A 25346-nucleotide genomic window follows, 5' to 3' on the forward strand; every position below is an offset into this window, starting at 1 on the left:
TCCGGGTGGTCAGAAAACATTGTTTGACAGATTGCAACGCGGCGCTTTTTTCCAAAAACTTGAGTGTTTTTGGAATTAATCGAGGTTTGACGCGGCCGAGTCCCAAAATGTTATATTTTAAAATGGTTAGGATTAACCCAAATGAAATGCCCGTAGCGTCGGTAATATCTCTAATTGTCAGTTGACGATTTTGGAGTACAAAATTTTTGATTCCCTTGACGTGGTTTTGAAGGTCGTCCGAGACTCTGTTCCTCTTGAACTCCTCCTCCGTCTTCATTAAAATCTTTGCACCACTTGCAAACATTTTTTTGCGTTATAGCCTTCTCGCCAAATGGCTTCTATAACGTCCTCCGTGTTTCCGCGATCGAACATTCATCCCACAAACAAAATTTAATGCAAATTCTTTGTTCAACAAAATCAGGCATAATGAAAATCGAAAAATTCACTTTTGTATATTTACAAAAACACGTGTAGCGCTGCAGCAATAGAATATTTACACATGAAACTTTGCATAGATGTCACTGACAGTGCTCCAAAAAAATATATGTTTTCACGATTTTATAGCGCCCACGAAGCTTAAATGAATAATTTACGTTAGTTTTTGATCACAGTAGTACATCAAAATTATTTCTAACATCATAACCAGATTATCACCCATCTCGAAACACATAATATAACCCATCACTGGCGAAATTCGGCTTGAGTTTAATTGAATCTGACTTTCATTAGCAACTGCATAATTGTTATTTCACATCAATCAGGCCAAGTTTATTTGCAATTTTGTTCCATCCTTAATGGTCCTTAATAGTGTGTTGATTTATATCTATTGGAAGGAGTTCGAACTTCATCAGAGACCGATAATGTATCCATAAATCTTTGGGGATTCGCGTTAATATTGCTAAAAATAGAACTCTTAGAACATGGAGTGATTCTTGAAACACTTGTGTATCGAATTGTGACAAAAAGGTATTTGAGTTAACATCTTAGATCTAACTTAAAATTTATTGTGTTCAGAATCTAATTAATAGTAGCCCAGGGTATCCAAAAGCGTATTAATAGGGCGGAATAAACGTTCTAATTAACAATAACCAAGGATATCCAAAGGCACATTAATAGGGTGGAATAAATGATTAACTACCTCCCTTCTCCCCCTTAAGAAAGGGGAATCTCATGTTTGATGGTTGATTAAGTAAAATCGCCTAGGACATAATTGGGTAAATATTTTAGGGCATCCTACCGCAGCCAGGGGTTAGCTTAGTTTATCCTTTAACATATTACCAGAGACATAATAAATTACGGTTTTCATCCTGCAAAGCTTTAGCTGGCAAGCTTTTTTGCCCGTCAGAAGACGTTGTGTTCACGAAGTTTCTCCTGAATTAGTCCTGATTTAAATGCACTAAAAAATTGCATCTGTTACGTGACTCAAATGGACAGGCAATAACCTGCTGGACCTGAAGGTTTTTAAGTCGAATGTAATAAACCTAAACGACTTCATTTCTTAAGGAATGCTTTCGTGAAGGTGAGAGCATGGGTGATGCGGTTGCAACGTCTGTACTATGCTTTTAAAATGGCAACTTAATCTGTCTTGTCCCAAACATTGTCGTGCTTAGAAACCATGCGAGAATCCTAATACCACATGCTACGTGAAACGTTCTTAGAATTTTGAGGAAAATTCAAAAATCGCATAATTACGAGGCGTTCACCAGCCAATATAACTCATTTTACGTTAAAAAAAACAGCATTTTCTTTACCAAACCAACTTAAAATGTGAAATATCGCACACTTATTTGAATGGCACCGAACCATTAGTCAATCCTAATCTAAACCACAATGCGTTAAAGTGTCGGACATATTTAACCCTAATATGCATGTTAATCCAACTTGTACTACACTCCATTATGTTGATAGCTGGATAATTTATGAATCCATTGTGCCCCCTTGATATCGAGACGCATATCCATGTTACATAATTGAATTTCGGCCTTCACGTTTGATGCCTTTATTCCCAGAAAATCAAACGCACGTGTTTAACATGAATCCCGTGAGGAAAACCAGGAAGTTTCACGTTATTCCAATTTTTGTGGTTCGCAACGTCCAAAATTAAGGTCGATTCATTATGCTAATTAAATAATTTCACACTCCAGGAACGTACACTGATTTTTCAAAAGAGTTCCTTCGAGGCAATTTGGGTTTGTTTGAATAAAAAGACATTTTTTTATTAGAGGCAAAATACAAATTCATTCCACTTCGCAGCCTGGCGAAAGGCTCAATAATAACCGGCCTGTTTTTGGAACCTGCTTCAAAACCAACATCGAGCTTTGGGCCGTCTCCATGCTTCGCATTCATGTCCATAGATTTAAACATTGGAGCAAACATTTTAAAAATTCCTGACACAAAAATTCTATTCTCGCCAATTAATTTTTTTTTTATGTTTAGTAACACAGTTCCCAATTGAGCTCTCAAATATCTCCATTGCTTTGCATTACTCTGCGCAGATTTAAAGTGGTACGAACCATTTAAAATTCTCGACAAAAAATACTATTTTCGCTAATTATGTTTTTTTTTTAATATTTAGTTACACAAAGCTTTGATGAAATTAACATCAGTTTAATAAAGCATTGAATATTTTACACATGGCATTATTGCACGTGCCGGATGTATGTTAGGTCTGGATATTTGGCCTAGATGCAGTGCTCGTTTTACTTCCAAGGTTTAATATAAGTTTTAATTGGCTCATTAAAATTTTGACTTGTCGGTGCATCTGAAATAATATTCGAGTTTTGGTATTGGTATCAGGGAGCAAATTGCTTGCATTTTGCCTCACAGTAAATCAAAGGCAATGTATGTTCATTATTTAAATTAGGAAATAGTGGATTTGGAATTGTGTGTTGGGTGCAAGGAAACGAGTAATTAGGAGTCATTGGAACAGCTCGGTTTAGATTATCCAATTTTTTGTGCAAGATGCTGGACGATTTTGAGAGATAGAAAGAAACTTTCTTCTGCAAGATTGTGACAGGAAAAAATCTCGGCAAGACAATCGGCTGCAGTTAAAGACATTTCTTCACTTAATTCGTATGAAATACAAAGGAAATAAATCAATAAAACAGCTCAGTGATGGTAATCTCAGATTTGATCTGATCTGAACCTCAAGGAGTTAACCGAAACAAACTCCTGCATCCCTATAAATCAATTTCAGCTAGTTGAGGTAAAATGATTGTCTAACTAGCGAATTTAACGCAAACTGAGGTGAACTTAAATTGGATTTAGTACAATTGTAGGGTACGGGAACTGAACTTTTATCGATCTTGTAGGTGGTACTTCGTACAGTCGGATCGATGAACTCAACGTCGAATTTGGAATTGGCGTTAACTTTGATACTCAAAGTAGCTCAAAAAAGTTACGTCGTAGCTGAGAACGGCGAACACGCTTTCGTAAATTCTACGGTTAACATCCAGAGTTTATCGAAACCAAATGGTACTAAGCTGGTTTTAAAAGTGCCAACCTAAATTCTTTATTAAACTGAAACAGGAAACCATGTTTTAAAATTCACTTACTTCAGAAACTTACGAAAGATTAAAATCGCACTGTGTGTTCGGGTTTACTTAGAAATCTCCGGAAGAATTCAGAATTTTTTGACTTTCATAAAAAATTCCAACTTAGCATCAAAATGCGCACATTTTCCCCCAACTTAATCCTTTCCGTTTCTCTTATCATTTTTGAGATACTTACACTAAAATTGGCAGCACCCTGTGTAAAATAATGCACCCAGCTCCTTTCCAACAAAGCGCAGGCAGTTCTTGTAGCTTATAGCAAATGCTCGTATTTGCGGGTCCCTTAAACGTGGAGCAGGCCAATTTATCAAACCGGGCGGATATGCATTTTCCTCATTTATGTAAAGCACCAAAGCAATCTTTATGTTTTTATGAAAAGGTGAACTAAGGACGATGCCCTTTACCATAGAAATTGTTTGTTTTATCTGTGCCAGATAAAACCAATTTGTGAAGCTATAAAACGGGCAATATTTACATGCTCGTTTACAGCCCCAGGATTTCCAACCCATTAGGTGTGTTGGTGGGAAAATATAGATTGGTTTTCAGACTCATGACATTGAGGTTTTTTTTTCATTCTTGCGCTGGCCGCATCGTTTCACTATGCTCCACGAAATGTCTGCATTTTTTAGTATCCATTAAGCCTTCCTTTAAATTTCCATTTTTGTTTCAGCATTTTACTCTCCTGGAATCCCGGAGTCAAGCCCAAATAAAACACGAAGGTCAGTAATATGTGAATTTTTTTCATCAGGGAATTGTTTTCAAAATGGATTTAGTTGGCGAAGGCTAATGATAATGGAGGCTAATTAATCCGCTTTTGTGTGGCATCCGCTTTAAAAATATTTTGAAGCCAATTATTTTAAGGCTTCCTCATTTTTTTTTCTGCTGCTTCGGTGCTTTATGTTCCACTAGCCGGGTCACAATTGCAACGAAACTCTTACGATTCTTTTTAACTTTATTTGTATGATTATTTAAGGTTCACTAACCTCTTGCTGAGGGAATCAGAATATTTTATACGAAACTGAAACAAAGACTCCGGATTGTTTTGTTGGCGAAGCGAATTTGAATATCGGATTTCTTAAATAGAAGAGCAGATTTAAATTGCGATATTTCTAAAAGGATTGCGTGGAAACAAAGAATAAACAAGCGGCAAAGTGTACATAAAATTTATAGCATCTGATAAAAAAATTATAGAATATCCAGACGGAAGACTTCTCGCAGGAAACAAAGGGCAGGCTATCATCTTATCCAATCTATTGCAAAGTTTTATTAGTTTACGTTTCGTGCCCGCCATGAGCAATTGTTGCATTCAATTCTAGGAGATATCGTTTAATACTGAACAATCTTAAGTAAACCGTTTTAAAGTTCTTTACCATCGCATAAATCGCAGTATTGTGTGGCACCTCATTATTACACCAAACCCCTGCGATTACGAAGTATACTTTAGTTGCGAAATTCTTAGGAGAGCGCTTTTTAAGATTTTGCGGGATAAGGAGGAGTCTTAAAAGTTTCTTGGGTTCAACTAACCTCCATCGCAAAAAAGGGAGTTTTTGAATTATAGCAGGAAAATTACCTCGTGAGAAGGATACTTTACTTGAAACATATTTCAAGCAGTCCACTCAAAATGTTCTCAACTTCACTGCTTAAAGCCACGGTTTCAATCAATTATAATTAATTCCATAATGTCATTCATTTAACCTTGTCGCCAATTTCTCTTCCTGATATTCAAGTTTCGCTTTGAGTTCTATAAATAACTGGCGCCTGATACCTACCCCGATGTAAAATCAATTTTGCATTTTCGAGCCCCCTTTATTTATTGAATCCAGTCAGTCGACGAAACGGAAAAGCTTACACTACTGTTTTCCAACTATTGAGGAAACCTGGATGGGGCTCTGCCTGCCGGAAAGGTTCACTTAGACCTAAAGGGAAGTTTTCGAGAAATTAATATGGAATAGGTGCGCAGGACGCCACTAATTCGAGTCCAACTATGGAAATCTCCTTGAAAATGGGGCAAACTCGAGTGGTCGAACTGTGATTAAAATATTTTTTTCAAAGCCGCAAAATTCGTAACGCGTCCGGATGTATTCGGAAAATTCGGGTATTTCCCTTTTGGTTTTTCACGACTATCGAAAATACTGTAACGCGGCAAACGACCACAACCCCGAGCTAGCTTTTTCATGACGATCTACGTTTAATGTCGGAGTTTTCTTAACAGGCAAGAAACGAGATTTGTAATGTCAATATAGTTTTCTTCTCATCGTCTTCGAGCTACAGTGGATACCTTTAATATTCGAGCACTGAAGTATTTTCGTTTTATTTAAGTCGCCATTAATACTGTAGAAAGTAATGTAATTTACAAAATAGGTATTACCTTGGCAGCTGACGTAATTTTCATTGTAAAAAAGTGAAAATTTCCAACAAATAGTAAAATTAAAATAACATTAGGCGTAAATTGTGGGCTGCTTTAATATTCGAACACTGTATAACATATTTTTTGTGCTCCGGATTTTCACTGGAAAATTGTTTCAATAAATTCATATAAACTCGGGTGGTAATAAAAAAAATTATTTCAATTAAATTTAAGTCATCGTACCATTAATAGGTACATTAATAGGCGAGAGGAATATCAGTTTTGATATACGACAACTTGTGATTTTCTATAGAGCCAACGGAAAATCTTAGAGAAAAATTGCTGAGTTATGTAATGCAAGCAAGAGTACAGTAGCAGATATCATCGGTCGATTTAAACAAGAGGATCGTGTCGAGTCTACACCCCAAAAGGGTCATCCAAAGAAATTGCATGAGCATGTTAAACAGAACCATCCTTCGAAAAATCAAAAATAAGCCAACACTGAGCGCACCAAAATTCGCCGATGAACTCTTCAGAGACCCTCGGAAGCAATTCCATCCTCAAACAATATGCCGAGCATTAAAAGAAAATGGATGCAATGGAAGAGTTGTTAGGAAAAAACCATTCGTTAGGGAAGTCAACCGAAGAAGAAGATTGAATTATGCAAAAGAACTTATTTTGAAACATGATACTTGATAGAGTTATGTTATTGTCAGTGATGAAATAAAATACAACGTTTTCGGGTCCGATGGTCGGACAATGGTGGGGCGAAAGGAGCGCATAGAATTTAAAACGTGGAAATAGAAGCGTTTTTGTTTGAGGGTATATTTCCACATTTAGAGAAGGTAAACTCGTTTTTATAGATTCTATAATGAATAATCGTTTTCATTTAAATATTTGGAAACATAATTTACGTGAAAGTGCCTAGAAAAAGCGAATATTAGATGCTTCTAAATTCTACTAAGATAATGATCCCCAACACGAATCACGTTTAGTGCAGGACTATTTACTTTAGAATTGCCCTAAAGTATTACAACCACCACCCCAATCGCCGGACCTCAATCCCATCGAACACCTATGGGACGACTTAGACCGACAAATAAAATAAACTAATCTGCAAATCTAAATCTGCAAAGGAAATGTTAAAACAATAATGAGACCATTTTTAAACAGATTATTTGGAAAAAATTATTTACAATATGCCTAAACCTTTACGGGCCGTTATACATAACAAAGGCATTATCCCACAAAATATTAACCAAGAAAATAAATTGTTCATTAGTATGTGATAATTAAGAAAACCAGTAGCGTCCGAATATTGGAGTAACCAAAAATTTTCACCTAATTTAATTTTTATTTTCTTAGTTGTTAGAAATTGTATTTATTTCTATAAAAATTAAGTTACGTGTTAATCGAATACATATTTTAATAAAATATATTATTTCTCATAACTTTTATTGTTATTTGAATAACATTGCGATAGTTGTAAAATGAAATATCGTGGGGTCCGGATATTAAGGTTACTTATTGTATGTTAGATGTTGCCTTTTGTCAAAACGTCGTTTAAACTATAACAAGTATATTATTGTGTGCGTGTGTGGAATTAATCACGCGTCGGTGTAATTCATTAACGCTATTTCACGGCAACCGTATATACTAGACCTTTGAAATACCCCCACGGAAAATAAGCAAGTAGATCTATATCCGGGGTGCGAGATGGCCATTGCACCGGCCCACCACGCCCAATCATCCACCTATCCAAAATTCGATACAAACACACTCTCATAACCAGGAAAAATCAGGTGACGCTTTATCACGTACATATACAACTTCAAATTGTGATTGAACTTTTGGATATATGTACCTGCTTCGACTGCAATTCTTCTTGCGCTAGTTCGCTGCAATCATCTTTAAAACCATTTCTTCGTTCTCCGCAATTTCAGCTGTACGTCTCCGTCCACAGTCAGTTTTTTAAGGCTTAAATGGTCCTTTTCACATAAACTTCAATGTAAGTTCATAAAAGTGTGTTCACAGAGAACCACCCTATCAGGAAAAGTTTCTCCATAAAGACGGCTAGTTTCGCGTACGCTGCCACTGGATTTTCCAGACATAAAATGCATTCCTTCATGCCTTCGTTCAAAAACTATTTCATTATTGTGAGTTTCTTTGCACTTTTATACGAGAGCGTTTCGAAACTTCTGAAAAATTGTAATGCAGAAGTGACAATTCTGTTCAAAATCGCGAAACGACGAGTCGTATTTTTTCCAACAAGGAGATCGTTTTTACCGTCAAAATATACGGTACGATACTGCTCGAAACGAAATTAAGTGGTACGTATTGAGAGGAACCCTTTGGTGCCCGCTCGTGATGTTGTAGTGTACCAATGAAGATGCCAATCGACGTCGAAACGTCTAACTACGTGGTAAAAGTTTCTGATTGCATAAAGGATTACAACCCAGGAACCACATAATACCACAGATAACCCACGACAGCACGAGGGTTCAAGGATGTAGCAACGTTAAAATGCAGCAAACAATTAAAACTTCATCGCTACCTCGTGTTTAAATGGTAGTTTTCTTTAAGACTTGTTGATCATTCGTCGTTATGTAAAGAAATGGGAGAGGTAAAAGTTGCAATAGAAATGAACCTTCAAGGAATACGTTACAGTGGAATATCGAGAACATTGCTGAATGCTGTATAAACATTATATGCAGGCAAAGTATCGTAGTAAAACTCCCTGTGTGACATATAGCAACCATTGGTTCAGTTTTAAAACCGGCGATAGTATCCATAGCGAAATTTCCCCTGAACCTGCATAAACTTGACAATTTTCTCGTCCAAAATAGAGGATAAAAGATTGATTCTGATAAAAGTGGTGCGCCATTTTATCGATATTATGTAAGAATTGCGAGATACTGCGGTCACGTAAGCCATTCAGATTTTATGTATTTCGGACCGTTGCTGCTGTGCCGCTGTCATGTCGAAAATTGGGTCACGGATAATGAAGCGAAGTTTTCTCTCAAATATCTACCTAACGAATGGTCCTAACAATACGGTTTAGCAGTTTGTGGTATAGCAGATTAGTTTTAATTATTTTCGGGTCGGACCAGATGGACTCGGTTTATTATTTTGTAGAGAGCACTCAAATTCGTTCGTCTCCCTCAGGCACATTTCAGGATTAGACTAAACTTAATAATAAAACTGTTCGGAAGAGGAACATTCCGTGTGTAATCGACCTTGACTAAGGCAATAAAAGCGACATTAACATGGCCTTTTTCGATTGTTTCTACAGATCATAGCAATCTAACTCGAGGAACACGAGCACCTGAAAACTACACTTTTTCCGGTCGATAAACCGGAGTATCCGTTTACTACTGCAGCGGATTCGGTGCCCTTGAAAATGACGTCATGATATCGGCGACTACCCGCCGGCCTACTTTCATGCAAATTATACATTTACAGCAAGCTCAGCCGACCGAATTTAAAGGAGAGCATAACTTAATATAGTATGATACACAAGTTCCCATAATGTTAATGTATTACGTGTAAAATATAACTTTGCGTATTTGAATATCATATTTCACTTTAGATTATAACCAGAAACGCCCACAAAATACACCAAATAAATTCCAGCTTCTGGCAAGCTTTCTGGATTATTTGGTGGTGTGGGAAGCCACTAAAATTTACTTAGCACTATGATCGTTTCCACCTACAAAACAGAAAGCTCAGAAATCGTCAAAGTCGGTTAAGGAAACGACAAAATAAATTTGCACAAACTCAAATATCACATGATGGGAAAGTCGTGCAATATTGAAGAGCGAAGGAATCATTGATCGAAAGCCGTGATGTTACACAGAAACAAGTGAACGAAACTAAAGTGAGTTTCCTACATTAACATAAAGTAAATGCGTTTAAATTGAGGGTATCCGGTGATTCAAAAGGCATAGAATATTTATTTGAAATTCAAATCAATCAATTCAAGCAGTGCCCCTTCATTACCTTTATATCACTTTTAACGTATTACGCGAGTATTTACTCAACTTGGAAGCTTGGAATTCTCAAGTCATCAAAAGAACTATTAAATGCAGCTTGGAGTGCATCAAATAAGTGAAATTTTATTTTAATACCATGTTCACTTAATAGAAATCCAAACAAAGTTGTAATAAAGAAACTGCTTTTCTCAGTTCAGGAAAAATATGTCGCTTTGAAGACATATATGAACGTAAGAAAACTCAATATGATGAACTAATATTTAATTCAAACATTTGCTTTTTACTGTGAACTTTTGAGAACAAACTTACATCGTTTGGAAAATACAACCTTGTCGGAAAGTCTGTTTGAAAACTACGTAGTTAAGTCGGAATTTGTGTGAAATCACACGAGAAACACACACGTATAAAGTCATGATGAGGTTTCTTCGCAAAGAAATAATTTTGAATCGTTCAAGTCTTATAACGAACGAATTTTCAACAAAAGGAAATGAAGTTATGATTTAGCAGTGAAATCGACTAGGAGTTAGTTCGGGTTAGTTATGAGAAATTTGTTGGAATCAATCGGTGTAGCTCATATGAATTTTGCGTAAAATTACACTTGTTTTCTATTTGTTTCAACTGATTTAATTTAATTCTAAAGAAGTTGGTTTAAAATCTGCGAAATTTTATTTTAATTCGTGTGAAATCACATTGCTTACATTCACTAAAACACGCGTGAATCAAGGTTAAGACAAATTTGTAAGGAATAACTTTTCCTCATGTGATTAGATTACGATACCTCGGGGAAACAATGGGATTTAATTTACTTTGGATGAAGTCTATTTGTGTTAAATCGTATTATTCTGGTTCATTAAAATTTCATGCGTGTTTTAACGAACCTCAGGTTAACGCAATTTTAAGAGGAATAATTTCCATTTCAGAGGAAATTTGTTTTGAACTCTGTTTAGTTATTATTACTTATTTGCAAAATTAACTTTTTTTCATTTCATTTAAATACGAATGGAGTCATGTTGATATCTACGATTTTGTGAAAAGAATTATTTTCGTGGGAGTATCATATCTAGTAGGACTAAGATTTAGATACGGTCAGTGACAAAAGTATTCGTACACCACCCAAAAAGTGAGAATAATGGCTATTTAGTACTTAAACTTAATAATGACATAAGGAACATACAAAACGAGATCTAATCATATCTTTTATATCATTAAAACAATAATTTTCAATCCAGATTTCATGTAAAAATTAAAAATATAATTTTATTGTTGTTTTTATAATTCTTTTATAAAGAATAGAGTATAGAAAAATATTTATATTTTTGTTCACCGGTATTTCTAAAATAATAAACAGCATGTTTTTACCAAATTGTGCGTTAGTATTAAACATGGGTCGTAAGGGCAAAGAGTGTTCCGAAGACATTCGAAATTTAATTATAAAATTATTCAATGAGAAAAAATCTTACAGTCAAATCAGTAAAATTTTTAATAGAAGTCGATCCACTATTCAGTACATTATAAAAAAACTACAAAAATACCGGAAGTGTTTTGAAAAAACCGCGAAAGGGGCGAAAGAAAAACTTAACTCTACGAGAAGAACGCGCACTTGTTCGGAAAATTAGAGAAAACACGAGACAAAGTGCCCCTATGTTAGCAGCGCAAATGTCAGAAGCCACTGGGAAGAACGTACATCCTCAAACTGTAAAAAGGGTTTTACGATCGGCAGGGTGCCATGGCAGGGTTCCTCGAAAGAGACCCTTCATATCAAAAGTCAACCAGCAGAAACGTTTAACTTTTGCACAGAAGTATCTGGAAAAAGACGAGAGCTTTTGGGCAAAGGTGTTATTTACTGATGAAAGCAAGTTTAACTTGTTTGGGTCAGATGGTAAAGGAAAAGTGTGGCGTAAAAAAAATACAGCTTTGGATCCTGAAAATCTGTGTCCAACAATTAAACATGGGGGTGGCCATGTTATGGTTTGGGCAGCCATGGCAGCATATGGAGTGGGTACTTTGGCTTTTATTGAGGGTAACATGGACCAATATAAATACAGGGTGTTTCCTAATTACGTGTAAAAAATTTAAAGGCGTAATCCTCGACTGATTTTGAGTCAAAAATGTCTAATAAACATATGTCCGCAAATACCTTGTTTCCAAGATACAGGGTGTTGACTGAAAGACGTTGAAAAAGGTTTTAAAGGTTTCTAAAGGTTTGGTGGTATTTACTAACTTGTTTATTGTTAGTTTTTTTTGCTACTTCCACTACTTTAAACAAGATAGTTAGTGTTATTTTGGTGATTTACTCTCTAAAGTGAAAGAATTTAGTTCTGTGTCCCAAAAATCAGATTATACCTCAGTTTTGAAAATTTTTCAAATGCCTAATTACACTAATCAAGAAAATGGCCAATATGGTTTTTGTTTACGGCCTTGCTGATGGTAAGTGTTTGGCAACGAGGCGCATTTATATGGAAAGGTTTTCAAACCACCAAGCTCCCAACCACCAAATCTTTAAAAACCTCTTTCAACGTCTTTCAGTCAATACCCTGTATTTTGGAAACAAGGCATTTGCGGACATATGTTTATTAGACATTTTTGACTCAAAATCAGTCGAGGATTACGCCTTTAAATTTTTTAGACGTAGTTAGGAAACATCCTGTATATGGAAATTTTGCGGGCTAATCTATCTGTGAGTGTTGAAAAATTGGGATTGGAAAACTGGATTTTGTAGCAAGACAACGACCCAAAACATAATGCGCGTAACGTTAAGATGTGGATTGCCTACAATGTACCACGACTTTTAGACCATCCACCCCAGTCACCAGACCTCAACCCAATTAAACATCTCTGGGATCAATTAGACAGACAAATCCGCGTTCCTGAGGTTCAAAAACGAATTAAAAATAGATAATCTCTTAAGGTCGTTTTAGAAGAACAATGGCAAAAAATATCTACAGAAACAACGGCAAATTTAGTTTATTCAATGCCGAGAAGACTTAAAGACGTTATTTTAGCCAAAAGAGGCCCAACTAAATATATTGAATGTACTAAAAGTGGGAAAAGTTAATTAGTTTTTATTAGTGTACGAATACTTATGTAGGATCCGTTTGTCAAATCGCTGCAATATTTTGTAAATATTAATTAATAAGTATAATTGTTGCCGTCTGACCAAGTCGAGATGCAAATAGGAGGATGTACATTGTAAAGTAGCTATAATTTAGGCTACGTTAGGGGAATGAAGAGTGAGGTACCCTGATGATACACCCATGTGTATGGTCACTGAGTTCATGTGGTTCGCAGCATTATTGGAATTTTCCCAGTAATTATCTTTGGTCGAGAGCCACATGAAGTAAAAAAAAGTCGAGCATCTCTTTGTTAGAACCAGGAAAGAGGGTCGAAGGACAGTCGACAACGGTTCTGACAAAGGATGGTTTATGATGTTCAGATGTGGCTGGCCACATGGCGGATCGGGAATCGGTCTCTGGTTAGGGTACGCCGCTGGTTTATTGCCCCAGAAAGTAGCATTTACGGTATTGGAGAAACTGGGACGTTCTTTTTTCTCGAGGTGACGATTCGGTGAGGTGACGGGAGTGTCGTGAAGGAACGCAAGTATCCTCTTAGTTAAGTTAGTAAGTAAGCCCCTAATTGTAACAATTCAGAAATAAAACCCTAGACAACTTAAGAAAAAGCCTACACTTATGTGACCTGCCGGAAATGATATTTTATTTATATTCTTAGAATCTAAGTTAAAATTTAATGTTTAAGTTGCAATAAACGAAATAAATAGGCTGTTTTCACCTGTTCCACATGCCAATTTTTATTTGTAATCCCAAGTAATTCTAATATTAACAATTTAGATGGTGTACGAATAATTTTGTCGCTGACTGTATGTTGAGGAGGGGAAGAACGTTTTCAATCTTCGAAAACTGCCCAATTTATTTGAAAGCTACATAAAATTGTGCCATATAGGTTTCGTGTTTAGCTTATCATAACGCATCAACTACTCTTTTTGGGGATATTTTTGCTAGAGTAAGTACGTATGATGTGTAAATTTTACGGACTGCCTTGATGAAACTGAACTCGAGATGTTAAAATGAAGAAGACGAAACGAAGTGCGAAGAAAAGCAAAGAACAATAATGAACTTTGCTGAAAGAAAAAGTCTACTTGGATTGAAGTAGTTAACTGATCTAAATTAAAGCCAAATAGCAGTACCCCAATTGCACGTCCCCATTCAGCACCCAATCTGTCTGGGCCACCCTTATACACTGAGAGATTAGAATTCCCATCACTACCTATTATAAAGAATACAAACCGTCACGTACAATCATTTGTAGCATCTCGAGGGTGTTGCACTATAACCTCACAAATTGTACCATATATCCTGTCCAAGAAAATTACGTGTAGTTCGAGTATATGGAACAATAATCTTAAATTTTGTATCTTCGGGGGAAATACTCCGCTTTAAACGAAATACGAGTATAGTGGTGGCAAAGACTCTGCAAAATTGACTCAAACCTTTCAATTGCATTGTATGCATAAGGCGCGACATAAATGGGTTCTAAAATTTGATGCTGTTCTGGATGGTGCAACGTTTCTGGAACAGGGCCAAAGTTGGCCTTTTTAGAAAATTATATAGAGCTCGTAAATAGGATCAGATTTGGGATTTTGTAAGGCTCAGTTATTATCGTTCTGGTCCTGGACTAATTAAGGAAACAACTTTGTGCTATACATAAATAGTTTTTGGGCTGAGCTCGATTACTAAATTTAGGGCGGTTGATATTTTTGTATGTCAGGATTGAAATATTTTTAAAACTGCAATTCTTCTCGGCAATGATGATGATTTATTTCGCAGATCGCACCTGAGTTTACCTAGCTACATTCGCACAATAACGCACACCCCTTTCAGGCAAAATAAATGAAAATCTTAGAGAAAAATGGGCGAGGAAACTGGTTCAGTAACTGGCCAATTTTCCAGCTGGTGTTTAAAAGCAAACTCAATTTATTTTTGGGTGAACGGAAAACACGACCGGAAATTATGGCACTCTCGCCAAGACGCGAGAATCCACCCCAAAATATAATAAAAACATAATTGGAGTTTAATTAAAACTCCGAAGGATAGTCAATGCGCCAAGGAATAAAATAGAGTTGATCGAGATAATAATCTTAAGGCTGCGACTTTCAGCTTTTGGAGGACTCTCATTCGAAGTCCTTAAATTTCTCTTCCAAGAATCGTTGACCGTGTTCTTGTTCCGAAATGGATTTATACCTTGAAGGACATTTTAATGAATTTGATAAGAAATGTTAATCTCAATTAAATCCATGAAGTTCGCCAAAATTTTAAAGTATTCGGCGAATATTCATTAAGAATACGCGTTTGTCCGAATCCTTGAGAGACGAAACTTTTTTTTTCAAAATCTGAAAAATCGACATATTCTTGGACTTCCTGGTAGTTAAAAAAAAATTGGAGATATAAAATCTTGGGCATCCGTGGAGCAAGGGGTCACTTAGATAAACCCATTTCCGCGATTTTTACGATTACTCTAAAACTCAAGCGAACTTCACTCGAGGTATCCAAGGTCGATAATGGCTTCAAATTAGTTATTACAAGCAAGAAACTGCAGGACAAAAAAATCTTAACAATACCAGGCTGAATCCTGCTTTTTTTAAACGGAACAGCTCGCGCATTTTACAACTTTTAGAATGCCAAATTATAACGGCTTAATTTTTCAATTCATATTCCTTCGCCTAGCTACATTCGTTTTTGAGATATCAAATGAATTACGGGTTTTAAATAATAAAACTAGTTCTTGGACACTCCGTATGCTTCCGCACATCTCTAAATTTGAACCTCTACAAATCAGGTAGAACATACTAAATATGCCTTGAGACATAATATTAGGAGTTGGAATTACTTCGTAGCGTTTTTTTAAGAAAAAAATTTATTGATTTTAAATGAAAATTAAAAATACATAAATTAAAGTATCGCCCATCGCTTTCTACTACTTTTGACCATCTTTCGGGCAGGGCACGAATACCGCGTTGTCTTTAGATGTAATCTATGAATCGACCCATTTTTGACAATCTTCGTAAGAAGTGAACTTCTGCTCAGACAGACTATGAGCCATCGAACGAAACAAATAATAATCAGATGGAGCAACATCTGGGGAATACGGCGGGTGGGGCAGGATTTCCCATTTAAGTCTTTCCAGGTATGTTTGTACCGGTTTTGCGACGTGCGGACGAGCATTGTCGTGCAGCAAAATGACTTTGTCGTGTCTTTTGGAGTATTCCGGCCGTTTTTCTCTCAATGCACGACTCAATCGCATCAGTTGCAGTCGGTAGCGGTCTCCAGTTATGGTTTCATTCGGTTTCAACAGTTCATGATAAATCACACCCCTCTGATCCCACCAAATACAGAGGAGAAGCTTAGACCCACGGACATTCGGCTTTGCCACTGATGTTGACGGTTGACCGGGCTTAACCCATGACTTTCTGCGCTTCGGATTGTCGTAATGGATCCATTTTTCGTCACCAGTGACAATCCGATGCAAAAAACCTTTTCTTTTTTCCCGTTGAAGCAGCAGTTCACACGTCAAAAAACGCCTTTCAATGTCCCTTGGTTTCAATTCATATGGAACCCAATGTCCTTCCTTTTGGATCGTACCCAAAGTTTTAAGACGTTTTCCTACCGTTGATAAGTTAACTCCCAATGATGTAGACAATTCTTGAAGCGTTCGACATGGGTCTTCGTTGGGCAATGCCTCCAAAGCATTGTCTTCAATTTTTTTTGGCTGACCAGGTCGCTTCTTGTCAACCAAGTCGAAATCACCAGCTTTAAAAAGTGCAAACCACTTCCGACACGTTTGTTCAGCTAGAGCATGTTTATCATATACTTCCACTAAAATACGATGAGCTTCAGCAGCACTTTTGCTCATATTAAAGTTATGAAGTAAAATTCCCCGCAAAAACAATTTATTCGGCACAAATTGTGACATATTCAATAAATTATAAATTGTCGTTATTTATTATTCAAAAAGTGGGTATTCAAAGCAAATGACCTCTAATGACCGCTGTTTCACGATAAGTATATTATTGTAGATAACAACGAAATACTGTACTATCTATGCCATCTCTTGTAAAACGCTACGAGTTAATTCCAACTCCTAATAAAAAAAAAACAATATTAAGAGGACTTCGAAACCGACAAACTATGTGAAAACACATGACAGCGCCTATTATAAGCTTAGATTGTGCAAGTTGCGAGAGAATAAATCCTGAAACACCCCCAAATATTCAGGGGTAGTTATATCAACAATAATGCGACTAAAAGCGTATTACTATACACAATCCCTTAAAAATTCCCATTTGCCTTTTGACCTAAGCCCATAAATCATGCATTATAAAACTTGCAGCAGGGGTTCTCTCACTGAAACTTATTTTCGCTTGTTGCCATCGTCGTATTTGTGGTCACATCCCTACATTAATAAATTTATGGAGGAGTTCCGATACCATTAATCATTCATCTTTTGCCTTTTTGCTGGACATTCCCGAGGAAAGATGGATATTTGTCTGAGACGGTCGTGCCACTAAACAAAATGCAGTTTCAGCGACAAATAGAATAATTTGCACCAAAAAATCCTCATGTTTTATCGTCAGCATCGAATTTAGTACGACAAACTGCACATTTGCCTGTCAGCATTAAATCCTTAAATCTGAATGCGTGAGCATTGCCACAGGAGGATTTATCACCATCCTGGATATGAGATGGTAATATCGACACGTTATTCATAGTTTATTTCCGATGCGACATGCATCAGGTTTTGATAGAGCCGGACTGAGATTTATAGCTCTAATAATGTGATTAGAGTCATATAATGTTGCAGGCAGCACGATACCCTAGATTTAGTGTTGGATTTGGTATAGACTTGTATATAACTGATACGGAGCTCGTGGTAGTGTTCTCGTTGCAGTACGAGGGCTTGAGATTCGTACTTCGTCTTTGGCGTCTGCCTAAAAATACTTTATTATACGGTTTCTTATCAGGCAACTCAAGGGGATACTTCATAAAAACCCTGTAATTAAATGTTTATCGAACAGAAAAAAAACAATGAATAAAAACAACTAAATGCCTTTTTTTCTTTGGCTTAATTCCTATAATGAAATCAAAGAGAGTATAACTTCCCCATTAACTCTAATTCCGATAAATTAAATATCACTTCGACACTTCGTGCCTCCATTTTTTGTTCGAAGTTTCCCCTTTAACCAAATTAAACCAATATCCAATTGGTATCTTCGTCAAAGGGAAATAATTGAGTTGTAACGAAACAAAAACTTTTTTCAGTCCACTTATTTTGAGGACCCCAAAATTTCTCCCGCTCTTTGTTTTTCCTTTATTCATTTCATCATGAGCGGAAAATATATTACGTTTCGGCGAATAGGTCTGATACAACCCTTTCTCTGCCCATTAAACCCCTAGATAAAAAATGTATTATTCGAACACCCATTCATAATATAAGTAATTAGTCATTTTTTAATGCTGCAAGTTGCTGGGGCCATACGTGCCGTAAGACACATTGGGTCTTAAAAGCATTTTTAAAAAATTTTACACAGTTTTTAGCTCTTAACTGCGTGTAAAGCGTCCGTATTGATTTATTGATAATAATGTTTAATGGTAATCTACACATTTATCTATAAGGGAAACTAAAAAGCGGGGGTGAGCCCTCTCGGGAAATACCAGATCGTTACGATGGTAAATATTTTATGAAGCCTATCCGTTGTTCCCAAAAGATTGCTGATATTTTTACAACCTATTCAGTTGGAAAATAATTATGATGCAGGCGAAATACGACCAAAATCCCGCCTGAAATAATGCTCAACTTATATTAAGCAGGTATGAAATCCTGCTTAATATCAGTTACATGTTAATACAGCAATTAGGCTGCTATTAATGGTATATGTCAGATAGATATTGATTCTTTGCTCTCATCAACCCGGTCATGAATTCCTTTGGTTTAAAGTCTGAGCTTCGTGCATTACAAATCCGACATCCGAAAAATCTCATCAACTTGAGAAATCGATTTTAAACCATAGCGATTCGTCTGGATCTAGAACATAGAAATAACAAAAATTTCAAGACTGCACATTCCAAAGATCGAAAAAAGCTTCTTTCTGAGTATGACCAACGTCTGATATCAGAATCAACGAGATCATTTTTCGGATATCGAACGTCAGGCATGAGACTCCGACTTGACCCGGGAAGACTCATATATTTTCTTCGATTGAAACTACAGGTGTAAAGCTGCCCTTAATACACACGCAAACCTACTCGTAAAATTGTTTAGTTTAACGTAGCTAAGTTCAAAAAAACATTCTATCGTTTAAGAAAATCCAATTTTACTTAATATTGAAAGCTGCAGAAAATTATCCCCGGGTTCCAAACCCATGTCCTCGAATAAAATGGGTACCCGGACATCCCTATGCAAGTGATGAAGTTACCACAGGGTTTTAATTGAGAAGAAAAAGGTTACTTGTGCTCTAGTATTCGTGTGGGAAGTAGCGTTCAGAGAATACCATAGACGACTTTACCTGACTCTTTAATTAGATTAATTGATTGATTGCCGATTATAAAGTTCGACAGTCAATTCGATAATAAATAATAAGTGAATACCATTCGGTAATGGTCATAATTCACTGACTATTTATTAGTCACTTTTTTTTTTGTGCCCGAGGAGGTGGAAATCTTCAAAAAGACACCCGGCCGCTCCGGGTCGGGTAGTGTGGGATTCGAGCCTATGCCCGCCTACCCACTAAAACCACCCCCTCTCTTCTTAGAGTCCCGGTATCGCCTGGTAGGCATTCCTTCGGGGCGCCCGGTTGTAAGAGCTACTCTCTATGCTTCCGTCCTTGTCCTTCTGTACCGTTCCCGCTCAATCTTCTTGCGCATGATCTTCTTGACCATGCACTCAAACGCTCTCCACTTACACTCACTCTCTACGAGTTCATAGCCGATTGTCCTTCGGTCCAGGTTGAGTCCCGCTCCTCTGGCCTCATTCCGTTCGGTCTCCCACTCTGGACATCCCCAGATTGTGTGATTTATTAGTCAGTGGACTTAAAACTTCGTCTAATAATTTGAAAATTCGTTGCTCGAAATCTAAGACATCTATTCATGCTACATGACCGGATCCGGATAGCTGGGATTCCGCAGTCAGCTTAATATTTGTATTCATTTCGTAGATATAACAATTTGACTGCAGCTATAATATTCAGTGACTCAAAATGTCGTCTAAATGTTTCAAAATTTAAGTGACCCATGTACGTAAAATATCAATATACAGAGTATTTCCCTAAATTGCTTCGTTTCCAAGATGTAGAGCATTTAATTTTTTTTATATTTCAAAAACGGTTTGAAATAAGGACATGATATTAAGGACACGCTATGACGGAGTAATTGTGCATGGTCTGGAATAGACGGAATACTTCCACCTACACCAGTGACGCCTGGAATGGAATATTCTTAGTGAAAAAAATGGTGCGCCACTGACTTTTTTAGTGTTTTGTTTCTCAAGTAGCTGTATTATAGATAAAAAATAATTTTTTATCCTTGTGTCTACCAAATAATCGGTATAGATTTCCCAGTGCGATATTATTTTTTTTTAGAAAATATTAATTTAGCTTTCTTTTAGTGGAGGTAGAGGACATGAGCACACACATGTGTGAAACACGCCTCATCGCAAAAAATACTGTTCTTCCAAAGTACGGTTCCATTAAATCTTGAGACATTTACATACATATGTAGAAATGTTGGATGGCCGCACGCACGCCACTGGTGTAGGTGAAAATATTTTGCCGTGCCCAGTTATCCCGTCCTAGCGTGCTCGTAATTTCATATCCTTATCCCAAATTGTTTTTGAACTCTTAAAAAAACATTTAAAAAAAAATAAAAAATTAAACACTCTGTGTCTTGGAAACGAAGCGATTTCGGACTTAACTTTATGCGATCCAAATATTTGTTTTTGCATGCTCTAGATCCCCTTAAAGTTTGTCGATATATCTATGAAACACCCTGCATATTGTATAACTGTGAATATAAAGTATTTCCCCATGATAGTTCGCGTTTCAAAATTAAAAAGAAAGACGTTTTAACGGTAGTGATCGATAACTTCTGCAACATGTAAGAAACTCTTAACCTTTTTTTATTTATTACAAGATGTTTTTTTTTTAATTTAATAATTTAAGATGAATCGTGCACGCGCAAGAGTCATGCAACTTGTACAAAGAACAAGTTAATACCAGTTGTCTCAGAAATTTTACAACAGTAAATTCGATTTTCTTTAACTTTAATATTATATACCAAATCAGCAACATATTTCCTCGTTGCAAACTTCTTAAAATGTAGTAAAACTCCTTAAACTCAATCTTCTCCAAGCGACACCGTAATCATTATTGTTCTAAAACTATGTAGAGAGTCATCGTGGTTCAATTTTGCCCATTATGGTTATTTTACGATGTATCTAAGCCACCGCTTCTCCTCGACTGTATAATAAATACCTCAACATGGTCGTTTTGATAATATATCGGCCACATAAAATCTATATTAACCTTAACGACCCTAAATTTTCAAAGAGAGGTGTTAGAGAATTTGCTGTTATCGTACTCTTAAGTTCACTGAATTTATCGGTGTTTTCCGAAGATATGCGCTATTGATCAATAACGAAAAGTACATATTTACAAATTCAACTCGCAGAATTAAATTCACTTTACATGTTCTAGAATCCTTTTGCCCTATGAATTCGCGTTTTGTACTAATTACCCTGCACAGCAAAAATGTATCGTGCAAAACGGCAATAAAGGCATCAATTCTCCAGGATTTTAGCATTACCTAATTAAACTTCTGAGAAAATATGGCAAAATCCTTTATTAAGTACTTTTTTATGAATGAGCCCGCTCGCAGGAATCTTTCGCATGAGAGGGCGTCTGAAATGGGCCTTTTTAACTTCCCAGAATAGCAATTTAACCGCCATTTTTGCTTACACCTACACATTAAAAATTTCCTAGAAAAATCTCTTTGAATATTCCTCAACATCAAATATGGGCTTGAGCAAACCAACCCTTTTTTTTATTATTCCATTTAAGTGTTTTAAATCGTCCGCTCACGCAAATAGCTATATCATGTATATTCATGGCGGCACTTAAATGTTAAATTTCGAGTAAAGCGGGTTCGGTTATCTTATGTCAAACTGATATTTTGAAACAAGAACACCGCTTAACATAAATTTATTTGATCTTCCAAGTGGAGTGAGATTATGCAAATAGACAGCTCCAGGAATCGAGCAAGTCTCGGTTTGACCTGAACCAGGCAAGATTTAGATTATGGAATTAATTTAAACATACACACGCAGCTGAGTGGAATACGGATGAAGACTGGTAATTTTGGGAAAAGAGAGAAATGGAATAATTTTAATAAATTATCGCAGATTCTTTTGACCCTGCACCGCTCCGAAATTTCAAAGCAGAGCACACAGTTGCCGCAACGCTCGTTATCAAACAGTAATGGCCCTTTGAATGATCGATTTGTATCATTAAAAGGAAAATGAAAATTCAGTGACTCCGAACGATCCGTAACACGTGAAAAGGGCGTATAAAACTATTTAATCCAATTTAATTAGTGAAAATACAACTCCATGAATCAGACTCGCAAAACCATTAAAACTAATATCATTCTTGTTGGGCTCGACTTTACATTTAAAAAGGCAACAATTATCCAGAACTTATTACGTCTAAACTCTTAGATACTCATGTCGAATCCTGGCAGCCTCATCTCTCAGATATTCGTGTCGAATCCTGGCAGCTACATGGGGACTATTTGCAATCTTATCTTTCTCTCTCGCTCTTCCAATGTGTCAGTTATTATGGTAATGCATTGCTGTAATGTTCAGTGCAACGGGACTGGTAATGCTGGTACAAAATCGTACGAAATATGAAGGAAATTGGGTAATTTTGTCAGCTGCGGTGGCAATCGCTCGCTTATAATGAGATCTCAATATTCCTCGAATTCTAGAATGATGTAAAAGAAATCAAGGTATGTGCTTCTTTTTGTTGTTTACTCCGTATTAAAATGCGTGGAAGGGCAGTTCTGCGGTAAGGGAACCATGTTTCTCGACCAGTTTTACTTATTTTTTTATAGAAAATGTAAATATACTGGCGAGCATAAAATTCGGGTCACTTTAGTATTAGGGGTACAAATAAGTTTACGCCGTTTTCTATAAAAAAATTGAAATTAATTGTGAAAGAACGGGATATTACGTTTTATTCAAAGTATTGCCCATCAACGGCCACTACTTTTTCCCATCTTTCTGGCAGCATTCGGATACCACGGCGAAAAAACTCTTCATCTTTTGAAGCTATCCATGAATCGACCCAATTTTTGGTATCTTCATATGATGTAAAGCGCTGCTCAGACAGACCGTGTGCCATTGATCGAAACAAGTGGTAGTCGGATGGGGCAAGGTCTGGTGAATATGGCGGGTGGGGTAGGACTTCCCAATTAAGTGTTTCCAAATAGGTTTTAACCGGTGCCGCAACATGCGGACGAGCATTATCATGTAGGAGAATAATCTTGTCATGTCTAGAGTAGTAATGAGCGCGTTTTTCCTTGAGTGCTCGGCTCAATCTCATTAATTGTGTTCGGTAGAGAGTTCCAGTAATAGTTTCGTTCGATTTGAGCAACTCATAATATACAACACCAAGTTGATCCCACCAAATACACAACATGAGTTTTTTTCCATGAATATTTGATTTGGCTACTGATGTTGAAACATGGCCAGGTGGACCCCATGATTTCTTCTTCTTTGGGTTATCATAATGGATCCATTTTTCATCCCCAGTGACTACACGATGCAAAAAACCCTTTGTTTTATGCCTGGCAAGCAGCATTTCACTCATGCAAAATCGGCGTTCGACGTCTCTGGGTTTCAGTTCATAAGGAACCCAATTCCCTTGTTTTTGAATCATTCCCAACATTTTTAAACGATGTGAAATTGCTTGTTGCGTCACTTCTAATGTAAGTGCAAGATCTTTTTGTGTTTGAGACGAATCTTCCTCCAATAACACTTCCAATTCCGTATCTTCGTACGTTTTCGGCCTTCCACTGCGTCCTTTGTCTTCCACGTTAAACTCACCGTTTTTAAACTTGTGAAACCACTCACGACAACTTCTCTCACTCAAAGCAGCCTCACCATATGCTTCTACAAGCAATCGATGCGCCTCAGCTGCAGATTTCTTCAAATTAAAGAAGTAAATCAAAAGTTCCCGCAAATGACGCTTATTCGGCACAAAACTTGACATTTTTGCAAGAAAAAAAAATGTGATGCTGATACGAAACCACTAATACTTCTAGATTATGTTGTTACTAGTTGATCAAACTTGCGATAGTAAGATTTACATCTAGCAATTTCAGCATAACCTTCTGGTGGGACCATGCTTTGTTAAACGGCGGAAACTTATTTGTACCCCTAATATTTTCGAAATTTTTGCCTTCCTAACTTCCAAAAAAACAAAAAAGGATAGCCTTTATCGATTCTGAGGTTCGTTAACCTTGTTAAAGGTAAATGGTAAAAAAAACACGATCCTGTACCCAAATAACCGATGTATTGTACAGGCGTCCATTACCCAAGCACTGTAACATTTTGATATTGAAGGTATTTTATCAATCTTTTTTTTTTCATGGCAGAACCATGCAGAACCGTAAACATTTTCCCAATGATCCGAAATTTCATGAAGCAATGCCGGTATATATGCCGAAAAATATCACTTCTCTTTCAATACATTTATATTTGAAAATTCCGAACTGACCCGAATTTTATGCTCGCCAGTGTATCAGATCCAAAATTATTTTCAAAATAAAATAATATTTATTGCTCACAAACAGGAAAATTTAAGCTGCTAAGGAGACATAAATTAAAGTGTCCCGTGGTTATAATTTTCCGATTAACACTCACCAATTAATTTCGGCGGCAACTCACAAATACCACGTCTAATTATATTAGCATTAGATCAAAGTATATATTGACTATTGACCATTACGTACTGATTATCTAATAATTAATTGTTGGATTTAAAGCATAACTTTAACGTAACGATGTACCCGACATATTTTTCATTTTCTATGATAGGAAAAAGCTCCAAATTTCGTTTCCTTCATGTTCCACACGAACATGTTCCGCTTTCTCTCGATCATAGGGTGGTATTAAAACCTCGGTAATTGTTCCGCGTATGTTTCGACATTTCCAGTTAAACAGAGTGTTTGTAAAAGTTGGTACAAAATTGAAGATGATAGTAGAACCGAAAATAGAAAAAAAGTGCCCTATAAACATTGATCCGACCGAGCACCGTTACTGAGGTATGACCCTCCAAAGTAATTTCATCATTAAGATATTTTTTTAAATAACTTACTTCTGAGTAAAATAATG

General features: G+C 36.5%; 1 protein-coding gene across 2 annotated transcripts in view; it reads left to right on the top strand.

The window, feature by feature from the left end:
* Positions 1-25346, top strand: part of Hs3st-A (Heparan sulfate 3-O sulfotransferase-A) — a 100018-nt gene that overhangs the window by 55020 nt on the left and 19652 nt on the right. The window contains exon 2 of one of the 2 annotated variants that reach the window (XM_066288516.1): positions 4222-4270. The exons of the other annotated variant lie outside the window; for it this stretch is intronic. The gene's annotated coding sequence lies outside the window, so the exon portion shown is untranslated. The remainder of the gene's footprint in view (positions 1-4221; positions 4271-25346) is intronic. 2 annotated transcript variants of the gene reach the window in all.

The sequence above is a fragment of the Euwallacea fornicatus genome, chromosome 1 (assembly GCF_040115645.1).
Source record: "Euwallacea fornicatus isolate EFF26 chromosome 1, ASM4011564v1, whole genome shotgun sequence".
NCBI lineage: Eukaryota > Metazoa > Arthropoda > Insecta > Coleoptera > Curculionidae > Euwallacea > Euwallacea fornicatus.